Source organism: Crotalus tigris, unplaced genomic scaffold (assembly GCF_016545835.1).
Source record: "Crotalus tigris isolate CLP2741 ecotype Arizona unplaced genomic scaffold, ASM1654583v1 scf7180000020588.15403103151:6194809, whole genome shotgun sequence".
Taxonomy (NCBI): domain Eukaryota; kingdom Metazoa; phylum Chordata; class Lepidosauria; order Squamata; family Viperidae; genus Crotalus; species Crotalus tigris.
In genome coordinates this window covers 3,196,802-3,210,427 of record NW_024098092.1, presented here as the reverse complement: position 1 = coordinate 3,210,427, position 13,626 = coordinate 3,196,802, and the positions used below count along the sequence as shown (strand labels likewise).

Here is a 13,626-nt window from a genome sequence, read left to right as displayed (position 1 = left end):
TTCTGCTCATGTGAAAGAGGGAACGAAAGTCCCTCTTTCCCCCCCAGGTCTCAGCGCTGCTTTTTCTAATAAAAATGCAGAAGAACAACGATCCTGGTTAAGGCACATCAGTGGAGGTTTAATTTGCTTGTTTTATTTCCTGGAGAGAAGTGTTAATACCGTTGATTGGGAAAAATGGATGTGCCGAACAACCGCTATTAACCTTCAGTCTTGGAGCCAGCTCTTTCAGGGGTGAAATTAAAACCGCTTTCATTTATTTTCTTGATCGGATAGGAGCGGCCTAAATGTCTTGTTCATGATCGGGCTTTTCATAGATGACTTGTGTTGTGTTGTTTTTTTTAACCCCTTCAGCTGCCCGAAGCTGCTAGCGCTCTCTGATATCGACCCCTGCAACAAGTCGCCTTCGGCAAAATCCTAAATTCCCGGATTGTCTGTTCGTTTACTGCCCAGGTTGATCAATTCATTAATTGATTCTGTGCCAGGGTGTCGAAGAGGCTTATGGTAGGTATGGCAATTAAAAATACCGCAATAAGTTAAAGATCTCATTTTTTAAATTAGGGCTGGGAAAGATGCCAGTCCTGAGAACTAGGGCAGCAAAGTTGAAACACGGTTTGTTAGATAAACCACCGCGGAAAGATTCATGGGAAATGGTGTTTGACCTAGAACAGCGGTTCTCAACCTATGGGTCGCGACCCCATTTGGGGTCGATCGACCATTTCACCGGGGTCGCCAAGCAAGGCTGTCCGCCATTTTTTTCCCCTTTTCCGGCGGGTGCCTTACCTCCCTTGGGCTGGGCCAGCTGGTGACCTAGCCGATGGTCAGCCTGCTCCGTCTCTGCCGCTCGCCAGCTACACCTCGGCCAGCGCAGTGGGCAGTACCACGCGTGCACAGCGCTCCCGGGCAGGGAAAGTCCTTGACTTATGACCAGTTGGGTAGTCCTCGACTTACGACCGGTTTAGTCCTCGACTTACGACCGGTTTAGTCCTCGACTTACGACCGGTTGGGGGTCGCGGCATTAAAAAGGTTGAGAACCACTGACCTAGAAAGAAGCTTCATGGTAAGTTTAGCACGATCTGTGTAGTTAACAGGTAGTCCTCGGCTTACAACCATGAGCACGCTCAAGATTGCTAAGCGAGACAGTTATTAAGTGGGTTTTGCCCTGTTTCTTGCCAGGGTTAGGAAGTGAATCCGTGTTCATCACACGGTTGTTAAGTGAATCTGGCTTCCCCATTGACTTTGCTCATCAGATGGTCGCAAAAGGGGATCCCATGGAGACACTGCGACCGTCATAAATAACACGCCGAACATGTGAATTCTGATCGCGTGACCATGGGGACGCCGCCACGAAGGTGAAGTGTGAAAATAAGTCATAGGTCACTTTTTTCAGTGCTGTTGTAACTTTGCCCGGCCACTAGCTGAACTGTTGTTAAACTGAGGACTGCGTGTATTGACTATAAAGGCCCTAAAGACAGAGAGAACGATGATGGCTTCTTCAAATCCAAAGGGGGGGGGGTGGAAATAACCTGGGCAGAATTCTGCCTCTTTGGGAGAAGTCTCCAGGCATACAGCAAATCAACTTTCTCCCCTGAGTTGGGTTAAGGGGGGAAATTATATTTCCATGGTAACGGTATCCTCTCCGTACCATTCTGTAACAGGAAGTACTCCATATAGCAAGCACAACTGGACAAAACAAGGTTAGCAACGGAGCCTCGGCTCCGTTGACGATTAGGCGGCAGCAATTTCCGGTCCATTTGTGAATCGAGTACAAATTCAGAAGGCGACAATTTGCTCTAGCTTGCTTAAGCGGGAAGTTAGTATGTTGTGCAGACAACCCAAAGGTGTTAATGGGTTCAGGGAGCCTCACCTGGCTTTGGGGGTGAATGGAAGAATGTGACAATAAAGTCTGGTACTTCCCATTCCCTTTGGAAGAGGCACCCACTGTATTCTCAGCTGGACCCAAAGGAGGTCCGTTTCTGGTTTATATTAATTTTGTTCACAAAGCAGGGGGCTGGGACAGATGTCCTCTGAGGAGCCTTCCCATTCTACCATTTAAAGATTCTAAGACTCAAAGCTGGCCAAGTGGGGTGGAAAGAGCAGGGCGCCATCTTTCATAGCGGTGCAGCTTTAATCCACATTTCGACAGAGTCTGTCTGCCACGTCACTGCCCAGTGTCCTTCAAAGAAACTGGGCAGTTTTTTTTCCACCGCTGCCGCTGCCTGTATTTTTTTCCTAACCAGCGTTTTATGGAACTGCACAAACAGATGCTCGACCGGCTGGATTTTATGACAAGAGTGAGGCAGCCGTTTATCTTGACACTGGAGAAGAACAAGGAGAAAGACAGAAAGAGGCAAAATACAAAAGGCTTAGCAAGCAAGGAGGGAGGGGTTTTTTAATTTAATTTAAATAGATTTGTCTCTCCCCCCAAGAGAAAGGGCCAAAATTGAAAGCTTCTAAGCAGTTTTGATTGTTTGTGGACTCCCTTGTTCATCGCAAACAAGCGTAAAAAAACCCTTTGCTTTGCTGACCTACCTCAGTTGTAGAACCTGATCTAATTCAAAGCAAGAAAAACACTTGTGTCTGTTCTCCACAGTGTGTGCTCGCGTACATCCCCCCCCCAACACACTTATGCAAGACACTTCTTCTGGCACGGAAAAACATTGCGGTGCCCAATGCAGAATCGCTTCCCTTTCTGAATACGGACCCTGCATCACTTCTCTGCTGAAACCCAGTCCTTTCCCAAATTTTTTTTTTTAAAATATATGCCACTGCTGCATTAATTTATATTCTCCCACTCCACTTCGCAAGTGTTTATAAATAAACAGTGCTAAACTCACCGATGTTGCTAATACCCGAAAGTGCCAGATTTGAATCTAGTGACCTGGATTTTGTGGTTTCCTGCGGAATTGAAATGGGCGACGTTAAAATGATGAGGTGTGTGAATCAGGCACCGAGTATTTAAATGCAAAAAGGGCCACGCTGAGGGCTATGTGAAGCGGTAAGAACATAGGCCCATTTAGAGCAAAAAGCAGGGATTGTCATCACTTGAAATTGAATTTCCAGCTTACTTGGGCTCTCCAAACTGGCAGTGAGCATTTCAAATCCTTTTGGAAAATACCTTCTCTGACAAAATAAAGGTCCATGAAGTCCATCAGCTCTAAAAAAAAATAGCTGATCTTCAGTCATTTCATCTTAAACCAAGCCTCTTATACGCACTGCAGAATTATATATTTTTTAATGCAGACTTACCATCCTTGGGACACAGCTATCCACACAAAACCGTAATTGGGAGATTTTTCTGATGCCATCTGCGGCGAAAGCAAAAAAATTGCATTTGTTCCGGATCCCCGAAATGCCTGCAATTTTTGGGGAAAAGAAAATACGTAACACATTGATCAACTTCAAGGCAGATTTAAAAAAAAAAAAAAAAAAAAAGGTTCCCAAAGTGTTACAGAAACTTGTTTAAGAACAAAGTAACCACAACAAAGTTAAAATCAAGAGGAGAGAAGTGAAAAGGTTTTCTTTTGTTGTTGTTGTTACAATTTCTTTGATATGAAAAAAAAAAAACAGTAGCAACCTGGATGTCTGTTTTTTTTTACTGAGTGAGAAGCAATAAACTATGATGCATTCACACATACTACTACTGAGTGAGAAGCAATAAACTACGATGCATTCACAGATTGGTCTTTGGAGCAGAGCCTGATATAAATGATGATGTTACCTAGTTTGGTCATGAAAGGTCTGCAAGAAAATCACCAAACTCAAAGAGCACCAAGGACCCCACAGTCGTCGTACTCCTCCTCCTCCTCCTCCTCCTCCTCCTCCTCCTCCTTCCCTTCTCCTTCTCTTCCACTCCACACACCCCATTTTCTTCTAGCACTGATAACATTACTTAGTTTGATCATGAAACGTCTACAAGAAAACTATCAAGTTCAGAGAGCACAAATATTCTCTTCTCGTTCTCAATTGGGGGTCTAAACAGAAGAGTCTCCAATTCTCTCTCCCCCCCCCATTTTTTTGGGTATCCTTTTTTCTCTCCAAACTTCACAGTGCCAGGAAAGCAATGGCAGCTTCGAAAGATCTCCCAGAGCACAAATTAGTCACAGATTATTCACCCTTGTGTTAGAAATATAGCAGATAAGGAAGCTTAAAAGAAGTAGAGCTGTTTTGCTATAAGGCACACTACCTTTTCTTTTTTTTTAAATGTCCCCCAAATATTCACCAGGGGGCAATTTGTCAGGAGAATAACCCGAGTAAACGAGATTTAATCTAACCGATCGTTAAAAAAAAATAGCGGAATCTGGCTGGTGTTCTAAACAACTTGCTTGGGATCACCTCTGGAAAAAGTGGGAGAGCTGTAGGAAATCTCCTGATGTCACCCACATAAATTCCTTAGCTTCAGAATTATGTCTAGATTTTTTTTAATTAAAAAATAAAGAAAGAGGTGGGAATCACTAGGCTTATAAAGGTTACCTATAAAACCACCCTTCCAGCAGCCTTATAAAATATTTCATGACAGCCCGGCGTGGCCTCGGGTTGTCTGCTGCCTTCTGTGCTATGAAACATTTATGAGAAATAGCTCAGGAAGCCAAGCCTGCCGTGGACGATAGGCCTGGAAATTATTTATGTCCGGAGATGGAGCAAGTGAAAAATAGCACACGGGGCTCTGCTGATTTACACCAAGTTGAAAAAGTCAAGAGGTGCTCTGGAAACAAAAAAGGGTGGCTCCGTTTAGCACAGTGGTTCTCAACCTGTGGGTCGGAACCCCATTTGGGGTCGAACGACCATTTCACGGGGGTTGCCAAACAACGCAGTCCGCCATTTCCCCCCCCCCCTTTTCCTTAGCTGTGCTACTCCCTTTTATTCTATTGGCTTTTGAAATTTCCTTTGAGGACCAGATCCTTCTTTAACAGCCCACCAGACAGATCATGGGTGTGAAGATTGAGATATTGGCTCAAGACTATCAGTTCTGGTTATCAAGAGTTATCCCACCTCAACTCTGAATACCCCTTCTGGGCAATACTTGGCAAGTGTGCACTGGTTGACACATGTCCTGCTTGTAAGATGTCTCACTGGCTCTGAAGAACGACCATCCTGGCCCAGAGAGGGTTGGTTTTGGGTTTTTTTTGCGCCCTGGAGATGGTCTTCAGTTCTTAATTGCTGTAATAATTGGAATAGATCCTCCACAGCTGAAAGCAATCTACTTTCAAACATCGGCTCCGGGTAGCACGAGAACGTAGCATCTCTCTGGACCCAAGGGAATCAAAATGGGGGTAAGAAACCTTTTGGATCGGATTCAATGAACCAGGATTTCCATTCTGAAGTTCACTTCACTCCACTGTTTCTCAACCTTGGCAACGGTTTGAAGATGTCTGGACTTCAACTCCCAGAATTCAGAGTTTACTGAAAGGCTGTTAGAAAATCTGTCTCTCCCCCAGGGAACCGGGAGATGCATTCATTGGAAATATACCTGGGGAGGGGTTCAGCTGCAGGTATTCTTGTAACCCATTCCTTTCGTCTTAATAAATCTTATTAAAGAAGATACTTGGAGAATTGTACTTGGAAAAGAAGCACTTTGAGGCACGATTAGGTCTCCCACTCCGTACTTTTCACATTGATTTTGGATGCTACGGTGATAAAAATGATAACCCGACCTCATTTGCTGCCAGGGTTAAAGCCATCCATCTGTGCTTCATCTCTGCAGCGGTTAATGAGATGTGATACGGCAGTGGTTTTTAGCAATATATTTGAAAGTGGAAAGGTACCGCGGAGAGGAAGGGGGGGAAAAAAATCAAGAGTCCTGAACACCTGTATTTATTCCAAGCCAGTTGCTCTCTCCATCAGCCTCCGAGGGAAAATAGATTAAAACCCTCCCGATGTTGCTGGCTGACACACACGCATCCACACTCTTCCATTTGCTGCTGGAGAAATAGTGACTCCATTAGAAAGCTGGAGAATATGTGCCGAGTCAGACAGGTTAATAGGCAAATGGTTATTTCTGCATTGTTTATGAGAAGGGCTGACAGCCACGGGAGCATGAAATGCTATTTTGCCAGCGCTTCTGTTCGAGCGTCTGCATATTTCATTGCTTATCGATCATCTTTAAGGATGCTGTTTGGCTGGCCGGGATCTGCGCATCTGACGCGAAAGTTGGATGAATCAACGCTAGCTGACGGCGAATTAGAAAATGATCAATAGGAAAAACAAAGCATTACAGACTTAAATGGGGGTGTTTGGGCTGGGGTTGCAAATCGGCGGAGGGTGGGCCGGATCACCGAAATGGATGCAGCCAGAATCTAAAGTAGGGAAGGCGTACTAAGGGGTTTCACCCTACAAGTAGTCCTTGACTTAATGTTATTCCAGTTAAAGAACTTCATGCTGCATCACAATGAAAGCTCACCTCGTCCAGCAATTAGTTTCCATTGTAAGCTACAAGAAGGTGCCAGCCAGAACAAAAATAGAAAAGGCGAGCCTGAAATAAATCCTTTTGTTTCATTGCAGTGTTCAAAACCTGGAGAAAACCCCTGTGATCTCCCTCACTATCCCCAGCTCCCCAGCTCGGGTTTTGAAGAGGCTTAGGAAAAACCAAAAGTCCTGCGGCAGTTTTTGCTCTATTTTTCTTTTTGTGATCACCTTCCAAAGGGATCCTATTTTGAAAGTTCAGCCTCCTTTTTGCTGGGAGATGCCCAACAGAATCCCATTCAAACGGCTTTTCTGTCTTTGACCCTACTTGTATTTGTCACCGAGTTGTTGAGTTTTTCTTCTCTCCCCCTCTCCCTCTGTCTCTGTTTCAAAATGCACCCTTATATATGAATTAATCAACTTCCAGGAACTTTACTGCATATTTTTTTTTTCCCCCAGAAAACCCGTCTTTTCTTATTTTGCTCCAGGCCACAGAAGCAGTGGGGAATTAACGAACAAGAACAAAATTAATTTCTTGCAGATGGAAAGAAAGAGACCAGCCTAGAGGGGTAAAAAAATTATATTACAGCAACAGCAAAACATGCTTCGCGTGGGGAAAAGCACCCGCTTCCTTCCTTGGCGTCTACAGGAATGGCTGGGAAGGCTTCAGCATGAAACTCTGGGGAGCATTAACGCTCCTCTACTCCTAAAAAAAAGAGGACAGGAAAGCGGGCAAAAGAGTATCAAAGTGGCATCTGACAAGGAAGGGGCCTTTGGGAAAGCGCTGGAAATTAGGCCCGCGCTTTGAAACAGAAGCAGAATGCATCTCCTTAAGAGTGGGGACAATGCAGACAGAATTATGCCCCAGTTTGGGAAGAACAGCGTGGGAGAAGGATCAGAAAGCTAAGAGGCTGGTAGCTGTGATTGCGGGATCAAACCTCAGCCCTTTTACATGCACTGAAAAGAATAATGGGATCACAAGTACTAGCTCTATTTAGCCTGGAGCCTAACAGAAAAACAGAATATAGGTAGTCCTCGACTTACGACGCTTCATTCAAAGTTATGAAAAAAGGGACTTACGACCGTTTTTCAGTTACAGCCTTTGCAGCATCCCCACGGTCACGTGATCAAAATTCCGATGCTTGGCCATTGGTTCATATTTATGACTGTTGCTGTGTCCCAAGACCCTCCCCTTGATTAGTTTCCATCCATTGTTTCGTGTCTTGCCTTTTGGTGCTTTGGAAAATAAGTTGATACCCCCCCCCTCTTCTTTGTGGCAGCCCCTTAGAAATTGGAACACTGCTGTCATGGCACCCCCTCGTCCTTCTTTTCATTAGGCTAGACATACTGAATTCCTCCAACCGTTCCTTATATGTTTTAGCCTCCAGTCCCCTAATCATCTTTGTTGCTCTTCTCTGTACTCTTTCTAGAGTCTCAACATCTTTTTTACATCGCGGCGACCAAAACTGGGTGCAGCAATCCAAGTGTGGCCTTACCAAGGCCTTGTAAAGCCGTGTCCCTCTCGAGAGTCTGCCTGAACGCTTGTCCTAAGGGACCTCGGAAAAACAGAATTCAACTGGATTGATTCCCTGTAGCTATAGAGCCATTCACAGACCACTCCACTTCAAAAGACTTGAGGCAGAAGAGTAGCACAATGCAATAAAAATGAAATCAACCTCAAACCAATGCAAAACAAACAAAAAAAAACCCCTCAAAAACGATCTCAGAAAATGGGAAAGGGAGAGATTTCACAGAGATTTATTTTTTAACCTAAGAGCTCCTACAGTCCTAAGGATTCCACACGTGGATTGCAGCACGCAAGACAGAATAATACAATAAGCTGAGTTGGCGTAGCATACGAAGCCAAAAAGAAAGCCACTGAGGCTAGGAAAGCAATCAAGGGCTGCTCCTTGTACAACTACAGCTCTTAAGTTGTTAAGTAGAGGTTTGCTCTGGGACGCAACTAGGGTTGCATCCCAGAGATGATACTAGAGATGATACGATAGCAGCGTTTCGAAATTTGAGGGGCTACGACAAAGAAGAGGGGGTCAACGTATTCTCCAAAGTACCTGAAGGCAGAAGAAGAAGATGAAGCAACGGGTGGAAACTAACCAAGAAGAGAAGCAACTTACAAATGAGGAGAAATTTCCTGACAGTTAGAACAATTTAACCAGTGAAACAACTTGCCTCCAGAAGTTGTGGGTGCTCCATCACGGGAGGTTTTAAAGAAGAAACTAGACAACCATCTAACTGAAATGGCGTAAGATCTCCTGCTCCAGCAGGAGCTTGGACTAGATCAGTGGTTCTCAACCTGTGGGTCGGGACCCCATTTGGGATCAAACGACCATTTCACGGGGGGTCGCCAAACAAGGCTGTCCGCTATTTTTCCCCCCTTTTCTTTGGCCACGCCCCTGGCACCCGGTGATGTATAAGTGGTTGGGGGTCATCACAACATAGGGAACTGTATTATGGGGTCGCGGCATTAGAAAGGTTGAGAACCACTGGACTAGATGATCTTTCAGATCCCTTCCAACTTTAATGATGATGATTGTGGCTCGGTCCGTCCCTCTGATTCTTTTGTCAAAGCTGGTTGAGGTTGATGCACGATTAGTATTCAGCTCATGCAAAGACTGATGAAAGATGAGGAGTCAGAATTTACTGGCCGCTAACAGGTAAGCTAAAGACAACACCACATATCTCAGGCTTTTGAAAGCGAGACTTAAGGCAGGCAACCCAAAAAGAGACCTCATAAATCAGATTTACAGACAAGCTTTCCGAAAAGGTCGTTCCTTCAGCACCGTAGCTGAATCTCATGTCGAGATGAATTAGCACCCCCCCATGCCATACCCCGAAAAGCTAAATTTTCCAGAGGGATGGATAAGAAGACGGATATGTTAAAAAAGAAGAGATTGATTCTCATCAGAAGCCCGAGGTAGAACATGTCTTCCAAAACAAACGAACAAACAAAAATGCCCAATCCATTTTTAGGGATTAGGGTTTAACAGACAAAGCAATATGTTTGAATTTGAAAACAGCTTCTTCTTCCCCCCCCCCCTTAGTTTGCTCCACAAATGCTTAAAAGATTCAACACAATCACTCAGATCTTTGCCCTGCATTACTATAAAGAGGTTTTTTTTTTAAAAAAAAAAAATTAAGATGTCTCACTGGTTAAACATTACTAGATGTAATATTCTGAGTTTTGATTATCAGAGGGAAAAATATTCTCTTCTGCCTTTTATGTGGCGAGGGAGAACTCTTCTTTTATAAAGTTTCCCATCTTTGTATAATAGTATTCATCTCCGTATTGCCCAGTTGCAGCTGAAGCGGTGCGTTTATTTTATTTATTGATCAAGTTTAAATACTGTCCATCTCACTTACACAGTGGCTCCCTAAAAGGACCCACCTTAGTTGCAGAATGACATGCTCTAAAAATGGAGAGAGATCCTAATCTGGAGTTTTCTGCTCCCGGCCACAAGGGATTCTGCAGACGCTGAGAAGAAAGGGTGGTATAATGATTGAGCAATACTGGGATGCTTTATCTTTGTTCTCTTTTTCTGGAATCACCCCGTCTTTTCATGTTCATCCCACACCTGCCTCCAGATGGCAATATGGTTCTGTCCCTAGGAACCAGGTCGTCATCTTTCCAAGGAAATCTTTTCAAGCCTTCAAATCGGTGTGTTTCAACCTCGGCAGCTTGAAGATGCGTGGACTGCAACTCCCAGAATTCCCCAGGCAGCATCGAATTCTGGGAGTTGATGTCCAAACATCTTCAAATTGCAGAGGTTGAGAAACATTGCTCTAAAGGTCATCTAGTTTGAACAAGAGAATAACAGAGCTGGAAGGGACCTTGGAGGTCTTCTAGTCCAACCCCCTGCTCAAGCAAGAGACCCTATACCCTTTCAGACAAGTGGCTGCCCAATCTCTTCTTAAAAACTTCCAGTGTTGGAGTATTCACCCTTTCTGGAGACAAGCCATTCCACTGGTTTATTTTTCTCACTGTCGGGAAATTCTTCCTTAGTTCCAGGTTGCTTCTTTCCTTGATTAGTTTCCATCCGTTGCTTCTTGCCCTGCCTTCAGGGGCTTTGGAGAATAGCTTGACCCCCTCTTCTTTGTGGCAGCCCCTCAAATATTGGAACACTGTTCTCACATCACCCCCAGTCCTCCTTTTCCCAAGAATAGACGTTCAAGGGATGGGCGGGGATGGCACCCTTGATTTGACGCAAGCACCATCCTTCAGAAGCAGCAGATTAAAAAGCAGAAGCAACAGGTTGCCAACAAAGGTCCATATAATCATGGCTACAGTTTCCCCCTTCGTAATGTATGGCTGTGAGGAACTGGACCATAAGGAAGGCTGCGCGCCGAAGAATGGATGCTTTCCAACTGTGGTGTTAGGAAAGACTCTCAAAGAGTCCCTTGGATCGCAAGGAGATCAAATCAGTCAGTCTTAAAAGAAATCAACCCTTGGAAGGACAAATACTGAAGCTGAAGAAACAAATACTTGGGCCACCAAATGAGAAGAGAGGGCTCACTGGGAAAGGTCCTGATGTTGGGAAAGATGGAAGGCAAAAGGCGAAGGGGACGGCAGAGGAGGGGATGGTTAGAGGGTGGGCACGGGTAGGGAGATATTAGAGGACAGGGGGGGCTGGTGTGCTGTGGTCCACGGGGCTGCGAAGAGTCAGGCACCACTTAGCAGTTGAACAGCAACAACTATCCTTCAGAACAACAGAGAGGAAATTAATCCAGTCAGCAAAGTGCCCTTCCCGCTAATAATTACGGGCTGAAACTGGCTTTATGGCTAACTAGAATCAAAGCAGGTGCCTCCTTCAGTCTGTGAAAGAAGCGTGGGAGGAGGAATTGCTTGAAGCTGACAAGAATTTTGTTTTCATCCTCCTGCCCCCAGACTGACCGTGCCTGATGTTGGCTGGAGGACCAATTTCCAGAAATGACCTCATGGCTTAGACAGGCTTATGGGAAGCGCGGCATTGTCTGTGTGCAGGAGGAAACATAGAGAGGTCTCCAGAGGAATCGAAGTCCCACTCTGCATCCGCTCTTACGAGCAGCTGCTCGCAAGATCTGGACCATAACGAAGGCGGCTTCCTTCAAACCCCCCTTTTCACTGCAAGAGTTGGAAGGACGTCTTGTTTACTGCTGTCAGGCCAGCACAAAATGTTTAGGACATGATGCAAGTGATAACATCTGGAGAACATGCTGACCCGTGGCGGAATAAAGGTATTAGTGGGCAAAAAGCTACTCCAGCTCTTGGAGAAGAAGTGAAATTAAGTCGTCGTTGGATTACGCTCATCCATAGCTACATCCCCAGTAATCACACAAGCCACTCACTCACTTTGATAGTGATAAAGTCTGTCTCATGACGGTTAGTTGGCACAACAACCTTGAATGACTGCAGAAGATGCCCTAAATTACTGCCTGGAAAAATCTCTTGGATTCATCAGCTGGTGCTCAGCTCCTGAGCTTCCATCAGTATTCCAAAGAGCCATGCCTAACTTTCCATGTTCAGGGAGACTAGAGTACTGCTGTGTTAGCACCCCCTTGAAGGCTATCTCTTGGGGGGTAACCACGGAACCGTGAAAAATGAGTCCAATGCTAGCACAGACACCAAGCAACCACTGGAATATAAATGGGTATGTTTCCTTCTCTCTCTTTCTCTCTCCACACCTGCCGCCACACTGTGTTCTTGAAGATTGGAAAAAATATGCAAAGGCAGTGAGGAACAACTCTCTTTGGCCATGGATCAATCGCCCCTGGTGAAAGCTGAAGAGTGGTTAGGGCCTCACAGCGACGTTATCACCTACAGAAGATGCTCAGCACAGGAGGGAGGAAAGTGTGCATGGCTGCCGAAGGAGACCCCATGGCTGCGTGCAGAAGCCAAGTCTTCCTTCCCACCAGCTGAGCCTGTTTGCTTCAGTCTTGTTTTTCCCTTTTCTCGCTTATCTCTCTCTTTCGAATCCTCTTCTCCCACGGCTCTCCATTACTGGCCAGAGACAGGGACTCCGAATGAGCTGGTTGATTAATTTTGCAACTTATGCCCTTCAAAGCAAATATTTCCCCAGGGCAGCTCGCTCAACCATTCCAGCATTGCCATTCGAAAGCCAGCCAACATCCTCAACGCATCCCTCTCCTGTTCCATCGGTGTTCCAAAGGGTGAAGGATCACAAGTACGTTCCCCTCACCTTTGTGGAAGAACGTGAGCATGTGCTGGGTTAGACAAATGAGGAATGCACAAATAAGCTGAAGCTATCTGGGACCACGTTCCAAAGGAATGGATCCATAATAAAAAGCACTGTTTGGTGCTAATTAGACACATTCGGTCACGTTTGTAATTTGTTGGTGTTTTTTTAATGTGTATCCTGTGGCCTCTGGCTAGCCCAACGGGCTGTTCCCTGTTCCCGCTGTGATTGCCCGGTTGTCAAAGGGAAATTCACCAGCCGATGAATTGAGCAAAGCAAGGCAGGGCTCTCCAACTGGGCCAGGGAAAGGAAAGATAAAAATACACTGAAAAGAGCTGTTTTACCCAGAACTTGAGTTTCAGCCCGAGAGGAAATCTGGGTGTGGATGGGACATTCCTTTCTGGAGACAGGATATCTCACAAATGTCTCGTCGCCATTTCTTCTAAAGTTGAGATTTTTCATTCGTTTCCTGGCGTGGGCATCTTCAGGATGTCCTATGCAGTCATTCTTCTCTGACCTGGAATTGGGGCTCTTTCTATTTCTTTTAGGGGCTCACTCCAAATTGCACTGCTTGTCCCATGTAGTCAAAAACCAGCTGAAGGCAGGACAAGAAGCAACGGGTGGAAACTTATGAAGGAGAGAAGCAACCTGGAACGAAAGAGAAATTTCCTGACAGTGAGAACAATTAACCAGTGGAACAGTTTACCTCCAGAAGTTGTGGGGGCTCCAACATTGGAGGTTTTCAAGAAGAGATGGGACAATCATTTGTCTGATGGTATATAGGGCTTCCTGCTGAGCAGAGGGTTGGACTAGATGACCTCCAAGGTCCCTTCCAATTCTCATTCTTTTAGTCCAATAAAAAAAGTCCAACAAACTGAAAAAAAAAAAGATCAACCTTTGGTGTCATTTTGGTTGATCTTAGGAAAGGTTGGCCACCTAATGAGAAGGAAGGACTCACTGGAAAAGGGCCTAATGCTGGGAAAGATGAAGGGCAAGAGAAGAAAGGGACGACAGAGAATGAGATGGCTGGATGGAATCC

The 13,626-nt window shown here is 45.2% G+C and overlaps 1 protein-coding gene across 1 annotated transcript in view; it reads right to left on the bottom strand.

Moving 5' to 3' along the window:
• Positions 1-3,075, bottom strand: part of ANKRD65 (ankyrin repeat domain 65) — a 31,361-nt gene extending 28,286 nt beyond the window's left edge. Inside the window, 1 exon segment of the mRNA XM_039367256.1 lies at positions 2,835-3,075. The gene's annotated coding sequence lies outside the window, so the exon portion shown is untranslated.
• Positions 3,076-13,626: the final 10,551 nt, after the last annotated feature.